Genomic DNA, 10,502 nt, shown 5'->3' with positions numbered 1-10,502 from the left:
CTTGGGTTAGCCTTGGGCTAAGTCCAAATTTATTATTGTAAATGGTCAATAGGGACCTCATGAAGAGTTTTCAACATGAATTGGATGCCAATTTGAAGGTTAAGGTAATCAATTGGGTGAAATTTGAGGACAGCCAATTTGGGGCTAAATTTGGGAATTTTTGATTTAGGCCAAAATCAAATGGATATGAGGCTTTACTAAGGTCAATTTATGGTTGATTTTGATTTATAGGGATGTTATCAAGATTTTTCAACATTAATTGGGGCCAATTGACTAGGCTATGGTTTCAATTTGGTGGATTAGGTCATATGGTCAAAATTGGGGCTTTAACCTAACTCAAAATTGGGTTCAAATCATGGACCAATTGAGCTTAGATTTGGTTTAATTTAATCATATCAAAATTTAATTTTAGTTTAGGATTGAAATTGAGGTCAATTGAGGTTAAATTGATGGACATTTGAATTAAATTTTTGGAAATTGGGTCTTTAAAGGAAAATTTGGGGGTTTTGGTTAAAAATGGTCAAATTGGCGAAATTGGGTCATGTGGTAGTTTAGATAAATGAAATTGGGAATATTTGAAGGAATATTTGAAATTTATTGGGATTTTTTGGGAATTTTTGAAATTTTTGTAATTTTGGGTCCAAGAGGGGTATTTTGGTAATTTGGGGGTGTTTTAGGGGTAAAAGGCCAAGATAGGTATTTTGGTAGATTTGAGGTACCAATCATCACCAACAAGCCATGGACCAATGGAAACCCCATTTTGGATCCTTTACATTGTGGTCTTAGCCAAACCATAGCCCTAGGGTTAACCTTCAGGTTCAAGAGTTCTAAGGCTAGAAATTAGAGTTTAGGGGACCATGTAGTAGGTTTAGGGGACCAACTACATGAGTATCGCAAAATATCAAGGGATCTAGGCTAGAAATTTGAGTTTAGGGTTGTGAGTGAATGTGGGTTTATATGAGTGTTGATGGGTGTAGTGAGTGCCTTAGCTCCAGACCAACACCTAGGGTTAACCTTCAGGTTCAAGAGTTCTAAGGGTGACTCATCTTGAGTTTCCCCCGTAGTGATCCCACCTACTAAATGCTAGAGGTTGAGACCAACATGAGGTACTTCAACATGAGGTAGGAAGAGGGTAAAATTTCTAATGGTGAGGGTTCTTGAGTAAAGAAGAGGGTAGAATTTCTAATGGTGAAGTTTTCTAGTCTAGTTTTCTAGGAATAGTCAATAGGAAAAATCCTATAGCTAGACCTTAGGCTACTAAAAGGGAAAAAACTAAACCTCAACCAAAAATGAGGTCAACACTTGGATAAGTCCATATCACTGTGTTTCAAGGAAAGGAGGTGTGACTATAGTGACAAATGAGCATCACAAATTAACATCAACAAGACAAGTCACTAGTTGGAGAATTTGCATAGATTAAAGAAAATTAAATTTTGCCACCATGAAGGATCATTTTCCTTTACCCTTTTTAGACCAGATGTTGGACAGGTTGACTGATCATAAATATTTTTCTTTTCTAGATGGCTATATCGGTTATCAACAAATACCTATTCCTCCATAAAATCAAGATAAAAAAATATTTACTAGTCCGTATGGAACTTTTGCTTTTTGGCGATTGCCCTTTTAGTTATGTAATGCACCTGCATGTATGATGTCAAATTTCAGTGATTTGATTGAAAAACGGTTTGAAGTCTTTTTGGGTGATTTTTTTGTATTTGGAACTTTATTTCAAATATGTCTAAATAATTTAGAGAAAATGATGGAATGTTGTGAAAAGACTAATCTTGTCTTGAATTGGGAAAAATGTCAATTTATGGTTGCATGAGGAATTGTGCTTGAGCATAAATTTTCAAAAAATGACATGGAAGTAGATCCTGCAAAAATATAGGTTATATAAAACTTACCTCCATCTATTAGTATAAGAGGTGTTAGGAGCTTTTAGGACATGCTGAATTTTACAAAAGATATATTCAAGAATTTTTAAAAATTACTAAACCATTATGCCAACTTCTAAGAAAATATACAAAATTTGACTTTAATCAAGATTTTAATAAAGCCTTTGAATCTTTAAAGGAAAAATTGATCACCACTCTATAATTGTTTTATTTGATTAGGAGAAACCTTTTGAATTAATGTGTGATGCAAGTGATTATGCAGTTTGAGCTATTTTAGCGCACAGATATGTTGAAATTTATAAAGTTAAATACTATGCTAGCAAGACGCTTATTGATGCTCAGATTAATTACACCACCACTTATAGAAAATTATTAGGCATTGTGCATGCTTTTGATAAGTTTAGGTCATATCTGATTGGAGCTAAATGTTTTGTGCATACTGATCATTTGGTTATTAAATATTTGATGCAAAAGAAGGATGTTAAATAAAGATTAATTAAATCGATACTTCTTATGCAAGAGTTTGATTTTATAATAGTCAATAGGAAAGAGACTAATAATCAAATTGTTGATCATCTATCTAGGCTTGAACAAGAAGAAATACTTGATTTAGAAAAAGAAATTAATGAAACTTTTCCTGATGAACAACTTTATCTTGTAAAAGGACGGGAAATATCGTAGTATGTTGATATTATAAATTATATTATTTGTGGTATTTTACTTTATGAGCTGACAAAACAACAGGAAAAGAAATTCATTCATGATGGAAATTCATTCATGATGCAAAATGATGCAAAATTTTATTTTTAGGATGACCCTTATTTATATAAATAATGTAAAGATTTAGTAATGAGACGATGTCATGATTCTGAATCTGGAGATCATTTTGGGGATGATAGAACTATTCAGATAATTTTACAATTTGTATTTTATTGGCCTACTCAGTAGGTAATATTTCAAAAAGAAATGAAATGCCTTTAAATTTTAATTCAAAAATTGAAATTTTTGATGCATGGGGATTGGATTTTCTGGGAAAATTTTTACCTTCATTCGGAAATATTTATTTATTGATTTCAAAGGATTATGTTTCAAAAAGATTGAAGTAATTGCTTTATCTCGATGTGATTCTCAAAGTGTTTCAAAATTTTTAATCAAAAATATATTTAAAAGATATGGAATGTCAAGAATAATCATTACCGATGGAAAATCTCATTTTAGAAATGCAACAATTGCAAGATTCATGGAAACGTATAATATAACACATAAAATTGCAACTGCTTATCATCCACAGATTAGTGGCTTAGCAAAAGTATCTAATCAAGAAATTAAGAGAATTTTGGAAAAGTGTGTTAATCTTTTGTTTATGCAAAAGAAGGATGATTGATGTAATATTTCCATCAATACATCTGTGGAATCATGACAAAAACTTGCAATTGAGGTATATAACAAAAGGGCTCGGATGTCAAAAAAGAGAGATAAAATGCCACCAAACCGGTGGGTAAGCTTATTAGCTTTACACACCCTTTCCAATTGAAATTGTTTTCTCTTCCAGTCTTGTGGTCTTCAATTTTCTTCAAGCTTTACTCACCAAACCAGTGGGTAAAGCAAGGATTAAATTTCAAACTTGTCACTTACTAGTAGAATTGGAGCATAAAGCTTATTGGGCGATAAAAGAATTCAATTTCAATTTGAAAGATGCTGATGAGAAAACATTATTGCAATTGAATGAGCTTGAAGAAATTAAGAATGAATCTTAAAAAAAAGCAAGGATTTATAAGAAGAAGATTAAAGAATGTAATGATCAGAAGATAATAAAAAAAGATTTTGAACCTGGACAGGAAGTTTTATTATATAATACAAGATTGAAATTATTTTTTAGAAAATTGAAGACTAGTTGGAAAGGGTCGTTTAGAGTTATAAAAGTTTATCCTTATGGGGCAGTTAATATTGAAGACCACAAGACTGGAAGAATAATTAAAGTGAATGGACACAGATCGTAATCATATTATGATGGAAAAAAGACTTGCTATTAAAGAGACTGTAATGTTGGGTTAACCAGAATAAGACTGGGAATATCGAGCTGACGACATTAAACCAAGTGCTTTTTGGGAGGCAACCCATATTTATCGTTTTTTTGTTTACTTTTGAGTTTTTTTTTTGTTTGAAATATTTCACATATATTTATGTTTAAATCTTTATGTAGTCTGTGTATTTGATAAAGTATTAGGAACATCTTTATTTGATTAATTTTATTAAAAAAATTGAGAATTTAATGGATCAAAAAAAAATGAGGAAGTTTTAAGAACTAACGTATGATGCGCCAAATTAGCGCATGATGCATCAAATTCCAGAGAGCTGGCACATAATGCGCCGCAGTACCAAAAATGATCAAAATGTGTCAAATAGAAATTTTTGGCAATTTTTTGTGGTTTCTTCTCCAAATAACTCCTAAAAACTGACTTCAAAACATATTTTAGGGGGAAAAATGAAGGAAGAGTTACCACTATCCAAATCCTATGGCTTCCCACCTTAAAAACTTCGCTAGATTTGGACTTTTGAATTGGTGAAAGTTCGTCAGTTTTGATGTGTAGAAGTTACATGATCCAATTCTAGTGAAGAAGAGGCAAATAAAAAAAGGGGATTTGTAAATCAATGATTCAACACGCTGAATAATCAAGTAGAAGAGACTATTACGTAGAGGCCCTGGGAAGTGCTTTGCTACACTACTATCACTTTTGTTGTTCACGTAGTAACAAAATTTTATGCAAATATTCATTGGATCAACCAAGGAAAGATCTACGTGCGGGGCAGCTTTATGTAGTTCACCCCTTCAAGAATAAAAGAGATGTTTATGATTGAGAATGTGTCGATCTGTCATTATGTGAATTTTACCCCTACGAGAGATAATATGAATGAACTCTACTGCTACCTTACAGTTGAAGATGCAAATTGGGAGACCAAAGATGATGGAAATTTAATTTTTCCCTCATCATTTTTAAATTGTACTTCAAAAGCCTGACACTTCTTCGTTGCATCGAAATTATTTCCCACCATGAATTTGGGAAATTTGAAATTTGGGATTTTTGATGAGAATGTTTGAAGAAAACTTATGGTAAAAAGTTTCTTACCAAATAATCTTACTTGAGGAGTTAGATTTTTAATTTAGAAATTTATTTGGAATTATTTTGATTTTTGTAGAATTTTCAAGTGGCTCCCCAAGTTAAGAGAGGAAGGTCATCCGAAGACTTTGATGCATGATGATTTTTTAGCTTCAAAGATTATCACAGTTATAATGCGGGTGACCTCACTTTTGGTTGAGGTTTAGTTTTCCTCTTTAGTAGCCTAGGGTCTAGCCATAGGTCTTTCCTATTGAGTATTTCAAGAAGACTAGAAAAGGAACCCTCACCATTAGAAATTCTAAACTCCTCTTTACTCAACTTGAAGTTCCACATAGTGGTCATAATCTCTAGCACTTAGTAGGCGAGGTCATTATGGGGGAGCTCAAGGCGAGTTCCCATAGGATTGCTTGCCCTTAGAGTTGACTTTGGGTGTTGGTCTAGAGCTAAGGCACTCACTACACTCACCTCATTCACAATCACTCACAAATACAAACCCAGAATTCCATGACTTTGATCCATTAATCCTCCGGGAGACTCATGTAGATGGTCTCCTAATCCCTCTGGCTCTAGGCTAGGGTTTAGTTAAGACAAGTACATAGATGACCCAAATGGGGTTTCCATTGGTCCAAAGCTCATTTATGGTGGTTGGCACCCAAGTTCTACCAAAAATACCAAATCTGGCCTTTCTGCCCCTGGCCTTCCTGCCCCTGAACTCTCCCAAAATACCTAAGTACCCTTGAAACCCTAAATTTGGCCAAAATTCCTAAATTCATCCAAAATACTCAAATTTGTTCAAAAATCATTTCATACCTCTTGAAAACATCCAAATTACCTAAAATCACCAAAAAATTGCTAAATTACCAAAATGCACCTCCTTAGCCCAAAATTTCAAAAATTTCAAAAAAGTCCCAAAAATTCCCAAAACCTTCCAAATATTTTTAATTTTTTTTTTACTCAACTACTACATGACCCAATTTGACCAATTTGACCATTTTGACCAAAACCCAATTTTCCCACCCTTTAAAGGCCCATATTTTCCCCAAATTACCCCAAATGTCCATCAATTTGGGCCCAATTTTCCCCAATTTTAATTATAAACTCAAATTTACCTTCCATATGAACAATATAAACCAAATCCAAGCTCAATTGGCCCATTCTTTAAGCCTAATTTTGATCTTGGTCAAACCCCCAATTTTGGCCATATGACTTGATCTCACCAAATTGAACCTATCACCAAATTGAACTTGATCTCACCAAATTGAACCTATAGCCTACTCAATTTGTCAAAATTTATGTTGACAACTCTTCATAACACTCATACCCATCGAACATAACCTTCAATTGGCCTTGGTGGAGCCTCAATTTCATTTAACTTTGACCTAGGTCCAAAAGCCCCAAATTTGCCCCAAATTGGCCATGCCTCCCAATTTCACCAATTTGATTACCTTAGCCCTAAAATTGGCACCCAATTTATGTTGAAATCTCTTAATGAAATTCCTGTTGACCATTCTCAACAATTAATTCAGACTTAGCCCAAGCTTAGCCCAATCTAGACCCAAACCTAGACCAACATGCCTAAATTGACCAATTTTCCAAAAACCTTCAAACTGGCCCTCCAATTGAACTCAAAATCCTTTCAATCCTTCACCAAAAATATTCCTTACAATCATCTAAACCATGTTGATCAATCAGTTGGGCTCAAGATTTTGACTAGCCTAACCTAAATCAACTTTAAGCCAAATTGACCTACATGGACCTCTTCACCAAAAAATTGACCTAGCAGCCTTTTAGCCACCTAAAAAAAAACTCCACAGCCATCAAGCTCCTCCGAAGGACCAAGTTATGCTACCCTAAATCCACCAATGTATCCCACGGACCAATGGATCTCCAAATAAGGGATTCATCCCCATTTTTGGGTCTTAAGCCAAATATCCTCCTCATTATGACTAACTTATGGGGGTAAGTGATAATTGAGCCTCCCCCTGGCTCACCGGACCTCTTAGCAAGCTCCCCTGTCCTTGCTGGTCGGCCTAGTTGCCGGAAAACACTAACCTGAGAAGTCCAAAGGTGCTTAAACACCCAATTGAGACCATCCAACCTGTCTCAATCCTATTAGAGGCTTGGGGTGCCTTCCACTATCCAACCTGTCTCAATCCTATTAGAGGCTTGGGGTCTTCTGCCTTCCACTTAAGTGGTTAACCCACTGGCTAGCCCAATTGAAGCCCCATAGCTCCTATATTTAGACAACCAGCCCCATGCTTTGAAAATTTGACCCCAAACTCCACATACAACACAAAGAAGCTTAGCTCCACTGTCCTCTTTCCCAGATTGATTAATCTTTCCCTGATTCCTCTTGTGCAATCCTAATTTTGGGTTTGAAAATTAGGGCAGAAATAGGACATCCCTTAAAGCTCCACTAAAATCCAATTAAACTCATACACACCATCCCTCCATTGAAAGAAGAAGTTCCCCCATCAAAGCCCCTTCACCAGACCACTCTAACCCTGACTTTGATCAACACCCCAAATCCGATTTGATCAATTTTCTATTTGGACTCAAGGAGAGCTTAAATTGGCCCTTAGAGGAGCTTTGTGAGGTCCACGCAAATGTTTAGAAGCAACCCAATTGAGGCCTTGCCTTTTGACTTAAAGTATTGGATCCTTCCCCTCACCCGAGATTAAATTTACTCTCCATGTTTATCTACTTGATTTCATAGTATGATAGCCGTATGAAAGACTAATCGAACCATCTAGTAGCTGGTTCCCTCCGAAGTTTCCCTCAGGATAGCTGGAGCCCCGGACGGAGTTCTATTGGGTAAAGCCAATGATTAGAGGCATCGGGGGCACAATGCCCTCGACCTATTCTCAAACTTTAAATAGGTAGGATGGCCGGGCTGCTTCGATGAGCCCTACCGCGGAATCGAGGGCTCCAAGTGGGCCATTTTTGGTAAGCAGAACTGGCGATGCGGGATGAACCGGAAGCCGGGTTACGGTGCCCAACTTGGTTGATTCTAGTTTGTTTTATTTTAGGCTGAGAAATTAGGGTTAGAAGGTGGATGGTTCTCAGTGCACACCAGTTGGGGACGAAGACCCTCAGCCATCGGATCGTGCGGTTCGTAGATGGACGGATCAGATGGAGTTGGACGGCTCTACAATTCATGAAGGCACCATCAAACCAAATAGTTCTAGCTAATCAGAGGAGGACATGTGGCCCGTTCAACGCTGCCGAGGTTGACGTGGTTAAGTAGAAAAATAAAATATTTTAGGATTTATTTAGTTCCTTAAAATTTTTAAAATTCATATCTTGTTGTAGAAAAATTACAAAAATTAAAGAAAAATATCCTCTTGCTCAGTGAACATAATAGAACAATGTGGAAATGGTTTGAAGTCAATTTGATGTCTATTTTATTTTTAATTAATTAATTAGGGTTATGAGTCTTTTAACTCTCTATGCATGTAGACATTTCACCATGGCTTGAAATTTTGGCATGTTGTTGCCTCTGTCTTAGAGAACATTCTCTAGCTTTTCCAAATTAAAAAGAGATCTCTAGACAAAGATCCATATTTTTCAAGTTTATGTCTATTATTTGCATAAAATAATCATAATAATTTCCATGTTTCTTAGAAAATTCCATGAAATTTTTGGAAGGTTTTCCATCACTAGAGAGCCCTTTGGAAAATGTTTCATGAGCCAAGTCATTCAAAATGCACTTAATTTTCATAAACCAAAAACACAAAGAAAATCAATTTTGGGAAACATAAACTTCTAAATGTCTTGATTTTAACTTTCAACTTTAATTTAAAGTTCAAAGAACTCCCCATAAAAATTTCAAAATATTTGGAGCTCAAATGATAACTCAAATTGATTTTCTATGTTAAGTGTCATTTTTAACACTAAAATGATTTTATGATTTTCAATAATCAAAATATAACTCAAAAAAATATAAAAATTAATTTTTGGAGTTCTTTGTGATCAGAAGAATTTTTTAAAAAAAATGGTAATTAAAATAAAAACTTCATTTTTAGCCTATTTTTACTATTTAAATAATTAAAAAATGATAAAAATCACAAAAATAACAAAATTAATGAAAATCTTCTAAATTATTTTGTATGCACTTAGGAAGAATTGGAATATTTTTCCTAATTTTCTAAGTGAAGATATTAAATTTTGAAGCTTAAAATAATTTTTAATGGCTAAAAATTGATTTTCACAAAAGTAATTCTAACAATTCAAAGAAAAAATGAGAGAAATGTGAAATTTATTTTTCTGGGTTCCTTGACCTTAGACAGATTTAACAAAAATGTGAAACTTAATTTTCCAAATTTTAAATATTTTATAGTTAATAAATGCTCCAGAAATTAAAATAATTCTAATAATTCAAGTTTAACTGAATAAATCATGAAATTTGGTCCCAATAGTTCTCTCGTCTAAGTCCACCTTGAACAAAACTTTCAAGGGATTACGCTTTGACTTGGTTAAGTTATGGATTCTTCTTTGAAAAATCTTATTTCTGCATAAAAATAAATATTTAAATTAAATTAAATATTGTAAAATCGCATTCTCTCATCTGATGTCTTAATTGACCCATGAGTGAGGTGGGATAAAAAAATCCAAAGTCATAAAAATGGGATAAAAAATCCAAAGTCATTTGAATTAAATTTGACAAATTATGAAGTGATAGAGCCTTATGGGAAAAAGTGTAATTTTGGAAATTTGGCCTTAATTAACATTTTGGCTTACTTCAAGAAATGGAAATGGTTAAGCTTTGATCCTAATGAACATTTTTGGATGATTTAAACACAGGGGATTAATTGGTAGAAACCAATCTCACTTTTAATAATTAAAGGATAAATTTGTAATTTCCTTAAATTATCAAACTTTGGGATTATATCAAATTAAATGATCCTAGACTTAGGGGTATGGTTTTGGGTGCTAATTACTCACCAATTTAATACCCTTCTTTAATGATTCAAATGACTTTTAAAAATTTTGATAATGAATCATCATCACCTAAAAATTCAATCTCTTTCAAAATAAAACTAACTATAAAACTATGACATCTATCAAAAGTCTAAAGGGCTTAGTAGTGACCTAAGCTAAATCAAATCTGATTAATTGAGGATTAGAAAAGTAAATATAATTAAAATTGAACACCTTTAGAACACTATAAGCTTAAATTAAAAAGTTGGCTAAGTGACATGATGACATTAACTTGCCCCTTTAAGGGTCTTCACCTACATAATTTGATATACTCTTATAATCAAAAGTCTAAAGGACATGATGATTTCCCTACTCTTATGGATAATTAAAACATAAATTTTCACTGAGCATTAAAGTTATTTACAGGATGAGTTATTAAGCTATTGTTGACCTCATTTTTGGTTGAGGTCTAGAAAACTTCTTTAGTAGCCTAGGTCTAGCCATAGGACTTTCCTATTGACTAGTCTTAGAAAATTAGAAGAGGTACCCCACCATTAGAAATTCAAAA

The sequence above is a fragment of the Phalaenopsis equestris genome, unplaced genomic scaffold, assembly GCF_001263595.1.
Source record: "Phalaenopsis equestris unplaced genomic scaffold, ASM126359v1 Scaffold000002, whole genome shotgun sequence".
Lineage (NCBI taxonomy): Eukaryota > Viridiplantae > Streptophyta > Magnoliopsida > Asparagales > Orchidaceae > Phalaenopsis > Phalaenopsis equestris.
This window is presented reverse-complemented; position numbering follows the sequence as displayed.